Below are 17,979 nucleotides of genomic sequence, written 5' to 3'. Positions count from 1 at the left end.
TAGAGCGTCCGTAAGCCCTGACAACACACACACACATACACACAAATACACACACACACACACACACACACGCACAGTTAAAATGCAGTTGTGTGGCCTTCTATTCAAGTAAGACAGTCTCTACAAGCTGCATCGACGGTTGAGCGACACCAGGGTGGTCAAGTCCAGAATTTTTTTTACACCGCCACAACCGCTACTTCACTTACGGCTTCTCTGCCAAGTCTGTAAACATCAGTTAAGGGGAGGTTTACTACCTTTTGATTTTTTTAAATTGCATTTTTGGATCCATAAAAGTGTTTAGAATCCATCCCTGAAACGGTTTTTCCGAATACGCAACGGAAATGTTTGTTATTCGCAGTTGAACAAAAAAATGCACCTGGCTGAAATCGGTCTTTTTCACACATCAGTTTTTTTCTTTCGGAGGAAGAGTTATTGTACTGGTGCTTGGGACGATACAGACAAAATTCAAAGGAAAGTTTGAACGTGTGTGTTTGAAAGTTAGCCCCCAAGTATTTGCATTCTGGTGCGAAGACTGCGGAGATTGCGACTTTCTTGGCAGTGAGCAGCTTCAACGAAGAGTATTCAGAAATTCTAAAGACAATGACAACGATGGACGTCACCCTGGGACTATATTCTGTGCAGTTCGCCAAACATTCGGACGACCACCGGATTCAAGCGGCCGAAAACCGCTTGTCACCGGTCGTACGAGCGGCTCTGGAGCAGCGCAGGATGACCCAGATCGAGCAGAACGCCCTCTATGAGGAAGAGGAAGGACTAGATTATGGATCCGGCGTAGCAGATTGAACGTACGTTGGATAATATTGCATTTATATGTAGTCAAAACTTCAGACTCGTTTTTCTCGAAATGACGTTTTTTTCATCGCCCGGTAAGGTAACTTCAAATCTACTTAACCGATTGGCATGATTCATAGTTGCGACGAAGCTAATTAATTTGTCTAGGGGTTGTACCACTTTTATTCCGATCCATCAAATATAAAAATTTTTACTTGAAGAACGAAGTCGAAAAATTGATGAAAAAACCCCATTTTCTTCAATGGCCGCCATTTTCTTTCCTATTGTCCAAATAACTTAAGCGAGGTACAACTCCTAAAGAATCTTATATACTTTGCTGACGTCAACTCAGTTTTGATTTCAGACGAGCTGGCTGACCTGTGACATACGGCGCATGGAGGTCTACATCGAAATTTTGTTTCGTTCCGACGGCACTTCCGCCTTTGCTGTTCGACATTTCCGGTAGAAAAAAATCCCATTTGTAAAGAAACTATCAATAAACATTTTGACCCAATTTGACATTGATATCTATAACACATCCCGAGAAAAGAATTCTCAAGAAATATGATTTTTTCAAGCCAAAGATAGTAAACCTCCCCTTCAGAAGACACCATCGTCTTCTAGTAAGCTTAGTGTATGCGGCAGAACTCTACATGAAAATTATTGACAAATGTACACTTAGTGAGAGACTTGTATTTCCTCTATATCAAGCGATACGGTAATGTTAGAAATCTGTAAATATTCTTGATATTTCTGTGGAAACGCGTTGCACACAGTTAACTAATTGTTCTAATTAGTGTTATAACAGAGTGAACTAATATTTAACATTTCATAGTATACACCTTGGCTCCCCCCGGAGCAAAGTACAAAAACCCACCAGTCTACTGGTACAACAAAACGTGCTCAGATCGCCAATTTATAATTATACCAAGTAAACTCTAACTTTATTTAATTTTAATTCCGTCGACTAAACAGCCAATAGTTATTTCACACTATGTCATCAAAAGTGTCCAGATGTTCTTATACAGGGTGGTCCACTGATCGTGACCGGGCCAAATATCTCACGAAATAAGCGTCAAACGATAAAACTACAAAGAGCGAATCTTGTCTAACTTGAAGGGGGAAACCAGATGGCGCTATGGTTGGTCCGCTAGATGGCGCTGCCATATGTAAAACGGATATCAGCTGCGTTTTTTTTAATAGGAACCCCAATTTTTATTACATATTCGTGTAGTACGTAAAGAAATGTGAGTGTTTTAGTTGGACCACTTTTTTCGCTTTGTGATGGATGGCTCTGTAATAGTCACAAACATATAGCTCACAATTTTAGAAGAACAGTTGGTAACAGGTAGGTTTTTTAAATTAAAATATGGATCGTAGGTACGTTTGAACATTTTATTTCGGTTGTTCCAATGTGATACATGTACCTTTGTGAACTTATCACTTCTGAGAACGCATGCTGTTACAGCGTGATTACCTGTAAATACCACAGTAATGCAATAAATGCTCAAAATGATGTCCGTCAACCTCAATGCATTTGGCAATACGTGAAACGACATTCCTCTCAACAGCGAGTAGTACGCCTTCCGTAATGTTCGCACATGAACTGACAATGCGCTGGCGCATGTTGTCAGGCGTTGTCGGTGGATCACGATAGCAAATATCCTTCAACTTTCCACACAGAAAGAAATCAGGGGACGTCAGATCCGGTGAACGTGCGGGACATGGTATGGTGCTTCAACGACCAATCCACCTGTCATGAAATATGCTATTCAATACCGCTTCAACCGCACGCTAGCTATATGCCAGACATCCATCATGTTGGAGGTACATCGCCATTCTGTCATGCAGTGAAACATCTTGTAGTAACATCGGTATAACATTACGTAGGAAATCAGCATACATTGTACCATTTAGATAGCCATCGATAAAATGGGGCCAATTATCCTTACTTCCATAATGCCGCACCATACATTAACCCGCCAAGGTCACTGATGTTACACTCGTCGCAGCCATCGTGGTTTTTCCGTTGCCCAATAGTGCATATTATGCCGGTTTACGTTACCGCTGTTGGTGAATGACGCTTCGTCGCTAAATAAACACGTGCAAATAATCTGTCAGCGTCCCGTAATTTCTCTTGTGCCGAGTGGCAGAACTGTACACAACGTTCAAAGTCGTCGCCATGCAATTCCTGGTACATAGAAATATGGTACGGGTGCAATCGATGTTGATGTAGCATTCTCAACACCGACGTTCCTGAGATTCCCGATTCTCGCTCAATTTGTCTGCTACTGATGTGCGGATTAGCCGCGACAACAGCTAAAATACCTACTTGGGCACATCATTTGTTGCACGTCGTGGTTGACGTTTCACGTCTGGCTGAACACTTCCTGTTTCCTTAAATAACGTAACTATCCGGCGAACTGTCCGGACACTTGGATGATGTCGTCCAGGATACCGAGCAGCATACATAGCACACGCCCGTTGGACATTTTGATCACAATAGCCATACATCAACACGATATCGACCTTTTCCTCAGTTGGTAAGCGGTCCATTTTAACAAGGGTAATGTATCACGAAGCAAATACCGTCCGCACTGGCGGAATGTTACGTGATATCTCGTACCTATACGTTTGTGACTATCACAGCGCCTTCTATCACAAAATGAAAAAAGTGGTCCAACTAAAATATTCATATTTCTTTACGTACTACATGAATATGTAATAAAAAATGGGGGTTCCTATCTAGAAAAACGCAGTTGATATCCTTTTGACCTATGGCAGCGCCATCTAGCGGGCCAACCATAGCGCCATCTGGTTTCCCCCTTCAAGCTAGACCAGTTTTTTCATTTGATGCTTATTTCGTGAGATATTTGGCCCGGTCACTATCAATGGACCACCCTGTATGATGTGGAGTGGGCCTCTATATCTCACGACAGGCCGAAATAAAATAAGATGCGGGGCAATGACAGCAGTGAGAGACAGTCAGGCGAAGTCAGATTCTGCGAATATGGACCAGCGTCACTTGAGTAACAAATGTATCAGGAACATTTCAGCTCTGCTATAGCTAAACAAGTCGAAAGATGTAGATGCTATTATAAACTAGAAACAGGAAATACCAGTCACAGTTGTACGAAGACCAGGCAGACGTCATGTAGTGACAGAAAAGGATCGTGCGTGTTGCGGAGAGTGGTTGTAAGAAATCTCATTCAATCACCGGAAGAAAGCACTCGTAAGTTCATGGATGCTAGTAGCAGTTCAGGTAGCTTAATGACTGTGCGTAGAAGGTTAATAAAATGGGATACGGTGGTTGAGCAGTTCCTCATGAACAAGAAATTTCTGTTTTCAATGCTAAGCGTCGCTGAGGTTTTACGAAGTGCGACGCCACAGGACAATGGATGATTGGAAACGAGCGATCTGATATGTCGAATTACGCTATAAGTTGTGGCATCTGACGGAGCTGTTTGGGTTTGACGAGTGCCTGAAAACCGTTATCTGCCATCATTTTTGTCCGAACAATGAAGTACGTGGGAGATGGTATTACGGTAATGGGGTGCTATTAGTGGCAATTGTGTGTCTCCTTATTGTGCTTGAGGAAACACTAAATATAAAAGGTCCTGACCATATTTTAGAGTTTTGTGAACTGCGGGCACTAGAGGAACAATTCGGAGACGATGATTGTATCATCTGTGTGACAATGGTATGTGGTCAGTAAGAACCCTACAATGGACAGCTGTACCCGGAGTCCCCACCTGAACCCAATGGAACACACTTGGAAAGAGAACGTCGACGTCGCTTCGGAGCCCAGGGTTCATCACTACCTTGTCTTTTTCTGCTCTTGATGAAGAATGGGCTGCGATTCTTTCATAAACATGCAGACACCTCATTGGAAGTGTCACCATCAGAACTACGTAAGGGGAAGTGTGGGCACACCCCATATTAACACCATCAAACAGGTGTTCGGATACTTTTGATAGATAGTTTTATATTCGTATTTTAATGATACAGCATCTCGCACATATTTCAGAAAATTCATTATCGCTACACTCCCGAAACTGTAAAGCAACGAAGAGCAAAAGAAAAATATATTCTGATCCAAGTTACAACACTGCTGCAGATTTTCGTCATTATAAACAGTTGTTTCAGCTGTGGATTCCGTTCTAACAAAAAACAAAAAAGTAGAAAAAGGATTTTTAGAAATACAAGAGAGAGGTAATCTGGAGATCTGTAACTCGAATTAACAAAATTTTTACTGTATGGCCAACACTCGTACTATTCCTTTAACTTTCACACTGTCAGAATAGATAAGAAACCATGACCGTTTTTTATGCAGTTGGCTAATTCGTACAACGCCTCATTGTACACAGAGAAGATTATGTATAAAAAGCCGATGTCGTTCTTTCACCTGCCGAGTTTATAATTGAGTAATGTGAACAGTGCCAGTACATGTCAAGTAGACCTCTGCTTACAACTCGCTTTTCCCACATGACATGTTTATTTAGTCTCGTGACAAGAATACAGTATTTCCGTATGAGAAAGCTCCAGAAGATTTTCCAGGTCTTGCATTGTAAAGCAGAAGTCGATTTCTTTTTCTGAAATTCCTTGAAGTGCGGGTAAACTTTCTCGACGTTAATGGCTTCTTTGTGGCCAGGTCTCGTTAAATGCTACAAGAAGGGAAAATCCTTTAGCTCGTTCCATTATGAGCGACATTTCTCGGGGTGGGTATAAAATATGACGGTATCCATAATTCAGCAGCAAGAATTTCGCGGACCATGAAGCACATTGTGCAGACCGGCGTTCGTCGTTCCGTACCCTGCTCCGTGCCTCCGGCAAGTTTGTTTCTCATTACACACAACCCATTAAAAACCTGATTTCCTTTCGCATAGTCATAATTCTGTCTCTTTAACAAACGTAACGGTAACGTTGGGCATCATAGCTGAATGGCGACTGTGGTGAAAGGCTGGATGGCAATTCGTATCAGCTCTTCCGTCAGAACTCGATTATTTTTCTGAGTGAAAAACATGAAACGTCCCCTTAGAAAAATCAGCGAGTGACTGTGCTAGTAAACTTCTACGTTATTTGATACTCAAACAGCTGAGCAAAACTGAACGTACTCAGACATTTCTCTCTCTACTTATTCTGATCATCACTAAATTGACACACAATATTTTTAGCCCAACGCAGTCTGACTTTCAATAATCCCTACAAAAGAATGGCCTTGACTAACAATAACCTATACCTCTCATGAATCACTTACCTCACAAAAATCGTCGTTACTCGAACTATCAATTCATGATATCCACCTTTACAAATTTACTTTTTCTGGCGAACACACGTCCAGATCGTCCGTTCTCAAAACTCTGGCATCTCTCTCTCCACATCCACCACTGCTGGCGGCTCACTTCCAACTGCCCAACACTACAATAGCTAATATTCCAACAATGCAAACGAACCACAGACGGCAGGCAGCACAGTCAGTAGTTTTCATACAGAGCGCTACGTGGCGTTACTAATATAAACAGCCTACTTACAACCTGTTTTGTCCTAGTCTTAGGCCATCTTCAGCCGACGGTGCCGTCTGAAGGTCACCTTAGGCTGAAACCGATCATTGGTATTTAATGAAATAACCTTCGTGATCAAGACTATTTTTTCACTCATTTTATGTAAAATTTTTAGTCTGTCCTGACAGGGGTGCAGAAACCATCAGGTAGTAATTATGTGATGTGTCTGGGAAACTTTTAAACGCAGAGAAACAGCAACCAAGACACTGACATGTTCACATATTAAGGTACCACATATAAAAGTATCTGTACTTAACACCCAGTACACCCCGTATTAGTAAGTTTATAATCTTCCACCTATTGCATCTACGGTACTCAACTTAATTGCACCGAATCTGCAGACCGTGCTGGATTCTAACCGTCGGTAATGACTGTAACGATCCTGACACTGTACTGACCTTGTGTCATCACTCCAAATAGCTGTCCCATCCCAGTGGAAGGCGAGACATTGGATCTTCGTGAAGTACTATTGGGTGAAATCGACTGCTGCTGTACGTTAGACATAATACTCAGTGACGTAATGGAGATTACAAAACGAATTCCAGTCCTTTTAGCCAGGAAAAGAGAAAACCAAAGACATTTCAGAGACGTGTGCTCTCATCGATAGGCAGTTTGCACATTCACATGCAAAATAATTCACAAATGTAATACATATGCATTTTATAAATGAATTAACAGAAGGTAAAAAATTTTCTAGAATGTAACAGCCCTGTATTGATCGCAGACGTACGGCACGAAATGCATTTTTACACGCCTCCGACCAACTGTCAGACTTAATTGCCCAGCCCACCATTACTGCTCCTTTACTGGCTGCCGAGAAGCCATGAACTCTATACACTGTCAGCAGGGATCACTCCCATGGGGTGTCATTCGTAACAACACGGCTATGAACGAACTGATTTGGGCTGCTCATGACTTTTCTTATGTTTAAATGTTACCCTTACATTATTTTCCTTAACACTTCCTGATGGCTTCGTTGATGAGAGAGCAATTACACTATTCTCCGTTTTTAGTTAATAAATAATACTTAATGAAGTTACAAGTTCGGTGGGCGCGCAGTAAGCCTAGCAGACTATCAGAGCAATCACTGGTGTGACGTCACGTAGATGAAGTTTCCCACCAAGCTGCGGTGCCATGTGCAAACGACAGCATCAAGGTCGCAGACACTGATCAGTACATTCTAACTAAGTCAGCTACCAGCTACAGAACAGAAGTTATTTTAATTGACAGCAAGAGCCACAAGTTTTACAAGCGATGGAATAGATAGAAATCGAATTACCTAGGGCTGATCCGCCCATGTCCGGTCTTAGAGACTAGACAAAACGCCGTAGCAATGTTGTTTCCCGTGTACTACCTGCCCTGCGTGAACGAGGTCAGCCTCTTTTCCACTACATATCTCCTTCTCTCGAAACAGTGTATAAGTTGGGCAGCGATCGTGTTCTTATATTCCCATCATCCCTTGCACGAGGACCAAGTTAAATTGCGCGTAAAATAGTCAACGCCTTGCACTGTAAGCATCAACAGTTTTTTCAGTCACGTCTAATGGAGCTTACTTAGAAATAAAAATGATTCGTAAGAGACGAGTTCTCTGAACGTCTCATACCAATTAAATGAAAACGTTACACCACATTAATCTTCTTCTACTAGTCTCAACTCTTTGCATGCACCAGTATCCAGCTTATAATCCACTGTGCAAATAGCCTAGTGCACGGAGGATCCAAAAATTGCCTTAGCTTACATTAATTCCGACAAAAGATTTTATTTCTCGGATCGTTTGGTATTGTTTGAGTATACTAAAATGTAGACTTTCACGGCCGGAAATATCATGTCCATTATAATTATCCGGGCTGTTATGCCGTGGTCGGTTGATGAATTCTGTGTCAATTCCCAACGCTACAGTCAGTAGCGAGCCAGTGGGTGTGTTGGACCTTCCATCGAGCTACAGACCCCCTTGAAGATGTCTCCCGCAGTCGGAGACGAAACGTTGGGAACTGACACAGAATTCATCAACCGACCACGGCATAACAGACCGGATAATTATAATGGACGTTGTTTGAGTATGCCAAGTCTACGTTTTACATCTTGAAAGTGGGGCAGACAACCTTTGGTGGATAAAAAACTCGAAATTTTCGGACATATTCCAGTTTAACGCTTGTAACTCGAAAACTGCTGATATTTTGAAATTAGCCTATCTACAGTAAAATAAGAGGGCAAAATCTTGCCTTGCTTTGATTAAAAGAAAAAATTGAAAATTTATCCAGTAGTTCGATTTTGGTGGGGTTTCAACAAACAGCAGATTTTTCCAACGTTTTCAGAAACTATGTTTTACCAATTTTAAATGTTCTGTAACTTTCCAACATCAACTTTTACGAACACACACTGCCTAAAATTTGTAGAGCATCAATCCATGAGTTCCAAAAGCACCACGTTTTCGAAATTCGGCCAATTTTGAATTTTTTTGCTCACAAAGCTAAACTGAGGAAGGTTTTAAACTTACACTAACGGGTTTTCGCACATTTTTACTACCTACAAGTCTGACTTAATTCTGAGGGCATATCATGCCATCTGAACGCATTTGAAAACGGTTTTAAGGAATTTCGTGAAAATTTTAATATCTGATATTTTCGTAATTTTCACCTAGTACTGCTGATTTCTTCCTCGCAACGTATATTCTAATAATTGAAGAGCTATATTAGGCTTAAACGCATATTTTCCATGTACCTACTTGTACAACCACTTAAATGCGTACGAAAAAATTCGATTTTGTTACTAACTAAGGAATGTTGATCACACAGAATACATTCTACCTGAAGAAAATCCCACGACTTATACTTTCAGTGAATGGGTAAGTATACGTGCGCAGCAAAGAAGGGCGATTAATTAGCTGCTTTACAACGTTGAGACAATGGGGGTGTGGGACGGAGAGCTAGATCGTAGAAAGGGGAGAACAGATAGCCGGTTCCCCTCGTGTGGGCCCGTTGTGCCTTAACTTTCCCATGGAGCTCTTCAGTTCAAATCCTTTCCCCAAAGTGAGTGGATACCAATGTGTTGTAAGACAGTTGTAATTTTGTTTCGACGCGAATGGAAACGTTTATTTCGTCTGTCAAGTCTGTGTTGATGTAGGTGAATAACCGATAGTTGTCAAAGAAAACGGAGTGACAACATCGTTGCAGGGCAGTAGGGAATGGAAGAATGCTGGCCATACCCATTGGCGGGAGAGAGTTCGAGAGGTAACTGTTCATATTGCATGTCAAAACATTAGAGTAACCCCATATTGATTGACGCTTACGTTCGCCATGAGTATAAATAAGCTGCGCAACCAAATGTAGCAGAACGAGTTCGTGGTGAAAGTCGTTTTACAAAAGTTACAGAGAATTCCTCCAGTTTCAGTCGTGGATAGGAAACACGATAGACACATTCGAATGCGGTTGGAGATTGGGCAGCCTAGGACTCGCTACCAATCCCATAATGAGAGAACCTGCTTCCCAAGAGCTTCTGAAACTTTCATTCAGAAGCTGCAAAAAGGGATTCACAAACTCTACATACATCGAACTCAACGTAGACTTAGACGGCGACCTTGCTGAGGAGTAAGATGAGGATGAGCCTGATGAAGAACTCTGGGGTAAGGAATTTGAGGAGGAAGAGACAGACGATGACCAGCCTGAGGCAGCAAAGAACGCCAATCAGCCTGAGGAACAAGAGCTGAAATTTTGACCTTCAAAACGACCAGATTTGTAAATATTTCCATTATCTATGTAATTTTGGGACGCATTCCTAACCTTTTATGTAACGTTGAAAATAAAAATAGGTAAATAAATAATCTTTCCTGCACTTTGAGCTGTAAATAAAGTGATTTTATAAGTACTTACCTAAGTATCTCTTTCCCGATAACTTTTGTGAAATATGTACATACAAGTATATAAAATACCTAATGCGTTTGGAATTAGGTCTTCAGGCTTTAAATACATATGTAGGTAACTAGAAACTAGGTGTACTTGTGAAACTCATGAAAAATGTAGACTGTAAATTTTAGGAACAGGTCAAAGTCATGAAACTTTAGATTTTATAATATTGACAAAATTCCATAAAACCGATTTAAAAAGCATTCAGATGGCATGACATTGCGTAAGAATGAAGTTAGAATTGATTCCCGTACTCGCGAAATTGCGAAAAGCCGACAGTGTGGATTTAAGGTTTTCCTCAATTTTGGTTTATGAGTGTAGAAAGTTTCAAAATTTGCCCAGTTTCGAAAAATTGTTGTTTTCGAATTCGCGGATTGATTCTCTACAACTCTTAAGCAGGGGGTATTGACAAAATTTTATGCTGGAAAGTTACAACTCATTTGAAATGGGTAAAACACTGTTTTCGGCGAAGTTGTAAAAAATTTGCAGTTTTCTGGAGCCCCATTAAAACCGAACTACTGCATCAATTTTCAGTTTCTTTCCTTTAATGAAATCTGAATTTTGTCAACTTTATTTTAATATGGAACGGTTATTTAAAAAATATGGACGGTTTTCGAGTTATAAGCGAAAAACTGTAAATGTTCGAAATTTTGATTTTTGTCTTGTCAACTGAAGTTGTCCCCTCCATTTTTGACATCGAAAACTTGGATTTGGCATACCCACTCCATACGAAAGTACCCTAGAAAACAAAGTCTTTTACGTGCATTAATTTAAGTTGGAACCCCGTTATATACTGGGCCAAAATGTTATGGTAAAAAATTCTTTCCCCCATTGTACCATCACTACTCATAAACTATGAACAAGTCACACGCTGTTAGGAGCAACTTCCTGATGTACCCTCTAGGAGATACGGGACACAGCCTACATAGAAAGGGGAAATTTGCGGTAAATTCCTGTGGGACCAAACTGCTGAGTTCATCAGTCCCTAGGCTTACACACTACTTAATGTAACTCGTACTAAATTCCTCTAAGGTCAACATTAACACCCATGTTCGAGGGAGGACTCGAACCTCCGACGGCGAGAGCCGCGCGAACTGTGCCAAGGCGCCTCAGACCGCGAGGGGTCTACGTAGAAGAGCGGCGAACTGCCTACTACTGCGGAGTGGCTCTACTCAGCAGGCAGAACCTCAAAAATCATTAGACTATCATCAGGCAGTATCAGGTCAGAGTCTCATCTAGTGTCTCGGGACTCATCCGCAGCTGTAACACCAGACGTAATGTTACTCATAGTTCATTGCATTTACGACTACATCAGTGTTTAAGGATATATCAGTCGATATATCAGTCCAAGTGAACTCTGAACTAAACAGTCCGTTGATGTGACCACAGCCTAAGCTGGACGTTAACGTACAATAATTTCTCTGAATCCCAGATGGGTCTGATATTTCCTTTCGGGCCAGGGGCGGAAGCATTTCGGAAACGAATAAGTTTGTAAATTACCAGAATGAGATTTTCACTCTGCAGCGGAGTGTGCGCTGATATGAAACTTCCTGGCAGATTAAAACTGTGTGCCCGACCGAGACTCGAACTCGGGACCTTTGCCTTTCGCGGGCAAGTGCTCTACCAACTGAGCTACCGAATCACGACTCACGCCCGGTACTGGCAGAAGTAAAGCTGTGAGTACCGGGCGTGAGTCGTGCTTCGGTAGCTCAGTTGGTAGAGCACTTGCCCGCGAAAGGCAAAGGTCCCGAGTTCGAGTCTCGGTCGGGCACACAGTTTTAATCTGCCAGGAAGTTTCATATCAGCGCACACTCCGCTGCAGAGTGAAAATCTCATTCTGGAAACATCCCCCAGGCTGTGGCTAAGCCATGTCTCCGTTATATTCTTTCTTTCAGGAGTGCTAGTTCTGCAAGGTTCGCAGGAGAGCTTCTGTAATGTTTGGAAGGTAGGAGACGAGGTACTGGCAGAAGTAAAGCTGTGAGTACCGGGCGTGAGTCGTGCTTCGGTAGCTCTGTTGGTAGAGCACTTGCCCGCGAAAGGCAAAGGTCCCGAGTTCGAGTCTCGGAAGGGCACACAGTTTTAATCTGCCAGGAAGTTTCATATCAGCGCACACTCCGCTGCAGAGTGAAAATCTCATTCTGGAAACATCCCCCAGGCTGTGGCTAAGCCATGTCTCCGCTATATCCTTTCTTTCAGGAGTGCTAGTTCTGCAAGGTTCGCAGGAGAGCTTCTGTAAAGTTTGGAAGGTAGGAGACGAGGTACTGGCAGAAGTAAAGCTGTGAGTACCGGGCGTGAGTCGTGCTTGGGTAGCTCTGTTGGTAGAGCACTTGCCCGCGAAAGGCAAAGGTTCCGAGTTCGAGTCTCGGTCGGGCACACAGTTTTAATCTGCCAGGAAGTTTCAAGTTTGTAAATTGATCGCGTGCTGCTGTACTTAAAGTATGCGGTGAAGAGGAAAGTAGCGCTATCGAAAACTGCTGCCGAGGCAACTGCCGTGTATGAATCTCATCTACATCGTAGGCCCCGATTTTAACTTTTATCACTAATCGTATTTTTGGCAATACTCAGTGCCTTCGTCTTTCTTCAGTTTGTTTTCCACTCCTAGTGGGTACTCATAGACTGTTCATTCCATTCAACACTCCGGTAACTCCACTTTCACTACAGATAACAATGCCATTACCGAAACTTATTATTGATATCCTTTCATCTTGAATCTTAACCGCACCTTAGAACTTTCCTCTTAATTTCGTCATTACTAGTTTTATGTATAGCTTGAACTGTTAGAGTGAAAGGCTATACCTCCTTCTCGCACCCTTTTCTAATCCGAGCACTTCGTTCTTGGTCACCCATTCCTATCGTTTCTTCTTGGTTCTTGTAGATATTGTCCGCTACCTGTCTTTTTAATAACTTACCCAAATTTTTCTCAGATTCTCGGGCATTTTCAATCATTTTACATTGTCGAATGCTTTTTCAGATCAACAAATCCTACTGATGCTGCTTCCATTACCAGGCCAATGTCAAAACTGTTTCGGTGCTACTCTTACCTTTCCGAAAGCCGGAGTGATCGTCATTTATCAGATATTGTGGGCATAACGAAGGAAAACAATTGTAGGCATTACCTGACCTAGTCGTAGGGCAAACTAACTTGGTTTTGTGCCTGTACCCAATCATGTTTCTAAATAGCTCGCCATTTTACCCTACAATGTAAGCATCGAGGGTGATGGCTGGAATGTCGTCGAGGGCAAGTACGATGGTTTTCTGTGAAAATAATTCAATTTTTGATTGAAAAAATGATTAATGTTTAACAGAGATGGCGACATGTATTAGCTATTAATGTTATCAATATTGGTATAATGTTATTCAGTACACCATCCTCGCTCAATAATAGAAATATGAGCACTTACACCCGTTACACCTATAGCAGCGGAATTATTAATTGCATTATCGTCTATAATCAAAAACTTTTGTAGTAATCGTTGAGTATCTTAGGTAAACTGGCTTGATTTCCCTCTGTTTATATAGGAAGTAATTATACACAACAATCTGTTCCAATTTTATTTTATTCTCTGGTTTTCTTTCTATAAAATAATTCGTTATTTATGTTTTAACACTTTCTTAAGAAAACGGATTGATTTCTGTATAACATCTAATTTTTCTTCTCAACAATAACTGATAATCTCGGAGGAAACGCTGACTATAAATTTTACGGCATGGCAATAATAGTTTCTGTTGTTTGTACATTCAGAGTTACTCATATGTTGCCATTTAATACTTGGTTGGACCTCCACATGCCTTAATTACCGTTTGGCACCGTTTAGGCGTTGAGAGAATTAGCTTTTTAACGTATTCCACACTCAGTTCATGGAATTACACACCCACTAGAGTCACCAACATTTCCTGTGTATTACGTGGCTTCTTTTTGCGACACCATTTCCTGTGACCTTCCAACAGTTCTCAACAGGATTGTGAACGGTGTTATTTCCAAGGCGTTCTAGCATTTTACCTCTATTTTGTCTAAGAAACATTTTTACCTGAAATTAAGGTCGAACATCATCTTCTCCAAGCTTCATAGAAACATTTATCACAGAACTTACCTTCAAAGCGTTTTGGGAAGGAGTGTAATCATCCTGATAAAGTCAAGTGTAAACATCTGGGAACTGATCTGTTATTGTGGTCGTAATCTTCTTTTTAAGGATGCTAATATATATGTTTGCGTTGACTATGCCATTTATGATGACCAGACGACCAACTTTGTGGGTAAAAGTCCATTTCCCGTCCATCTGTCTTGCTGGATTTTTGACTGTTTGTGTTACACATGAAAGCAAATATCTTTCACGCACTCTGTGCTGCACGAACACTTTTCCATGCAGATTATATCTAAAATCATTTGAACGGATTACTCTGTTCCACATTTCCGGCGTCAAATTCACATGTGGCTTTGACCATTTTAGCCCCCGTTGCCGCATTGTTTTTCTCAATAAAGCATTCATTCTAGGTCGACTGGCAGTGAGTCCGGTTTCCAGCAGTCTGTTTTTGACAGTGTACTGGTTACTGACACGTCTCGCTTTAGTTCAGTCGATGACCGGCTAAGAACTACGAGAAAAAGTTCTTTCAGTATCCCATCGTGTCTGGCAGCAGATGTCCTTCCTACCTCTTCCTTCTCACATCAGCATTCCCTTTCTCCCTGTATTTCTTCAGTAACCGTGATAGTTTAGACCGCTTAAAACGTGTATCTCATGATATCTCTCTTGTGCTGAGACCAACTGAGGTATAGCTATTATAACTGGTTTCTTCTTTGGCGTTAATTCCACTGACCTGCCCATCATTGCACTTCGTGTCAACACAGATCGACTATATCTACCTACTTCATTGTAAATGACAACAAAAGTGGATATTGTTGCAGAAATGTAGTGAAATAATAAAGGCATCAATATATAACCGACACTGTTACAACAATGTACTAGTATACCCTGAGGCAAGCAGTTGCTGAAAACCAATTGTGAAGTAATAATTGGTGTTGTAGTAATTCCACCACTGTACATACTACGTGCATGTGCTACAGGCAGTCAGCCGGAGGACCTCTGCGACGTTAGCGGAGTTGTGGTGAGTCACTGTGTCACTGTGGCTAACTACGGTAGGGAGAGCTAGTGAGTACGTCTGCTGGTGTGGCCGCTGTGCAACCCGACACCGGCACGCGGTGTGCGTCCAACCCTGTCCCTGGCTGTCTCTCGTCCCTCGTGCCCGTCCTGTCGCTTACGGCTTCCGGCTAGCTGGCCGCAGGGAGGCACTTGTCCGCTCCGCCCTGCGTCAGCGTTCACAGTCACAATGGCATGCCACGCACAGGCTGGGGTGCGTAGGAGAGGGCTAACGCGCAGCCAGCCACGCCCAAACACGACATGTTTGTGTAGCCCACTCCATGATGGCCACTGTGCATCTCTCTCTCTCTCTCTCTCTCTCTCTCTCTCTCACACACACACACACACACAAACACACATACACACACATATTCACAGACACAAAGCGTAGCTGTATATTTAGTCATTAACCCTAAGGTGGCTGACTGAAGCGTTCGATACCGTTTCTTCGGACTCACAGTCAAACTGTCAGCTTCCAGCCTTATCTGGCATGGGACTACGCTACGTGTGAGTATGTTATCACATCTAAGATTCACGTAGCTACCTACGCCAATTCTCCATATTCTCGATTGGCGATTGTGGCAAACAGTCCCAATCACTGAATAACAAACAATATTGTGAAGTATTCCATCTATGGACAGTCAGCGTACAGTGTCACATTGGTAGCCGAAGGGATGGCCTAGTATCAGGCGCCTAGGAACTTCGATGCTCTGTAACGTCGATGGACGACTTTTCTAAAAGGAACTGTACACAACTCTAATGTGTTAGTGGGTATATATATAACATTCCATCGGCATTCGTAAAATAATTGGTGGAAGTGGCAGCAAGAATATCATTCACATTGGTCTGTAGGATGTATGGTACTGGCGACATACCATGAGACTTTCAGACAAACTTCATCCACACAATTCTGAAGATATAAAGAGACGAAGATTGCAATATCTATAACAAAATCAGCTTAACAGTACATGCATCCACGTTTCTGACACGAATAATTTACAGAAAATTGTAAAAGACAGCAGAATATTTGTTACATGACGCTCAGTTTGGCTTTAGGAAGGGTAAAAGCAACTCACGTGCAGTTCTGAAATTGCGGTTGACAATGGAAGCAAAACTGATGAAAAAACCAAGAAACGTTCATAGAATTTGTCTACCTGGAAAAGCGTTCGACATTGTAATATGGTGGAGCAACATGTTTGAAATTCTGAGGAAAACAGGGTAAGGTATAGGGGAATGTACATTTTATACAACAGCCAAGATGGTGTAAGACAGGGATGCATTGTATCACTCCTGTTGTTCAATCTACATAACGAAGAAGCAGACACGGAATAAAAGAAAATTTCAAGAGCGGAATTAAAATTGAGACTGAAAGAATATGAACTATAAGAGCCGCTAATGGTGTTGCTGCCCGCAGTGAAACTGGGTGTGGATTACAGTATCTGTTGAAAGGAATAAACAGTTAAATTAGTACAGAATATGGATTCAGAGTAAATTGAAGAACAATCGATTTATTGTGAAGCAGCAGAAATGAGAACAGCAAGAAACTTATGATTAGAATAGGGTATCACGGACTTAAGGAATTCTGCTACCTAGGCAGTAAAATAACCCATGATGGATGGAGCGAGAAGGACATAGAAAGCAGACTAGGACTGGTAAGAAGGACATTCCTGGACAAGAGATGTCTCCTAGTATCAAAGACACGCCTTAATTTGAGGATGAAATTCGGAGCACAGCATTTTATGATAGTGGGATATAGACTGCGGGAAAACCGGAACAGAAGATAATCCAAGCATTTCAGATGCGGCGCTACAGACGAATTTGAGGAATAAGTGGACTGATAAGTAAGGAATGATGAAGTTTTACACAAAACGGGCAAGGAAAGGAATATGTGGGAAAAAACTGACAAGATGAAGGGACAGCATGGCTGGACATCTGTTAAGACATCAGGGTATAGAAGTCTTACGGTGCTATAGAGAACTGTAGATGAAAATTATAGAGGGTGACAGTGACTGGAATACATCCAGCCAATAACTGCGGATGTAGGTTGCAATTGCTACTCTGAGACGGAAAAGTTGGCACAGGAGAGGAATTCCTGACGGCCGCACCAAACCGGTCAAAAGTTAATGACTGAAAAGAAGTAAATAAATAAAATGTATTTTCCTCGCTAACAGAAATATATTGTACCAAACATAGCCATAATATAAGGGGACAGTTTCATTCAATTTTGAAGATCCGATGCACAGAAATGAATGACAGTGAACCATTTAGAGTTGTACAACAGAAGAGAGTGAGAGAGAGAAAACATGTAGTGTTAGAGAAGGATAACGAAAATTAAATGACCTCCGAACCCTCGGTGAGAAAAGGAATCAACTAAATGAATTACTTCATGGGATAGGATGGTGGGAAATGGGTTTAGGCATCAGTGTATACCTTCCATCGTATTAGAAGAATCCGAAGAAGCGCAAAAATGTTGGGGAAGATAGAGATTGGCACATTCCTGTGACGAAGAGGCTGGCATTGGCGAGGATGTAGTAGTGCACTGCATTAAAATACCGATATGATGCATATATACAGAAAATAAATAAACAAAGA

The sequence above is a fragment of the Schistocerca cancellata genome, chromosome 7 (genome assembly GCF_023864275.1).
Source record: "Schistocerca cancellata isolate TAMUIC-IGC-003103 chromosome 7, iqSchCanc2.1, whole genome shotgun sequence".
Classification (NCBI taxonomy): domain Eukaryota; kingdom Metazoa; phylum Arthropoda; class Insecta; order Orthoptera; family Acrididae; genus Schistocerca; species Schistocerca cancellata.
Note: the sequence above shows the minus strand (reverse complement) of the source record.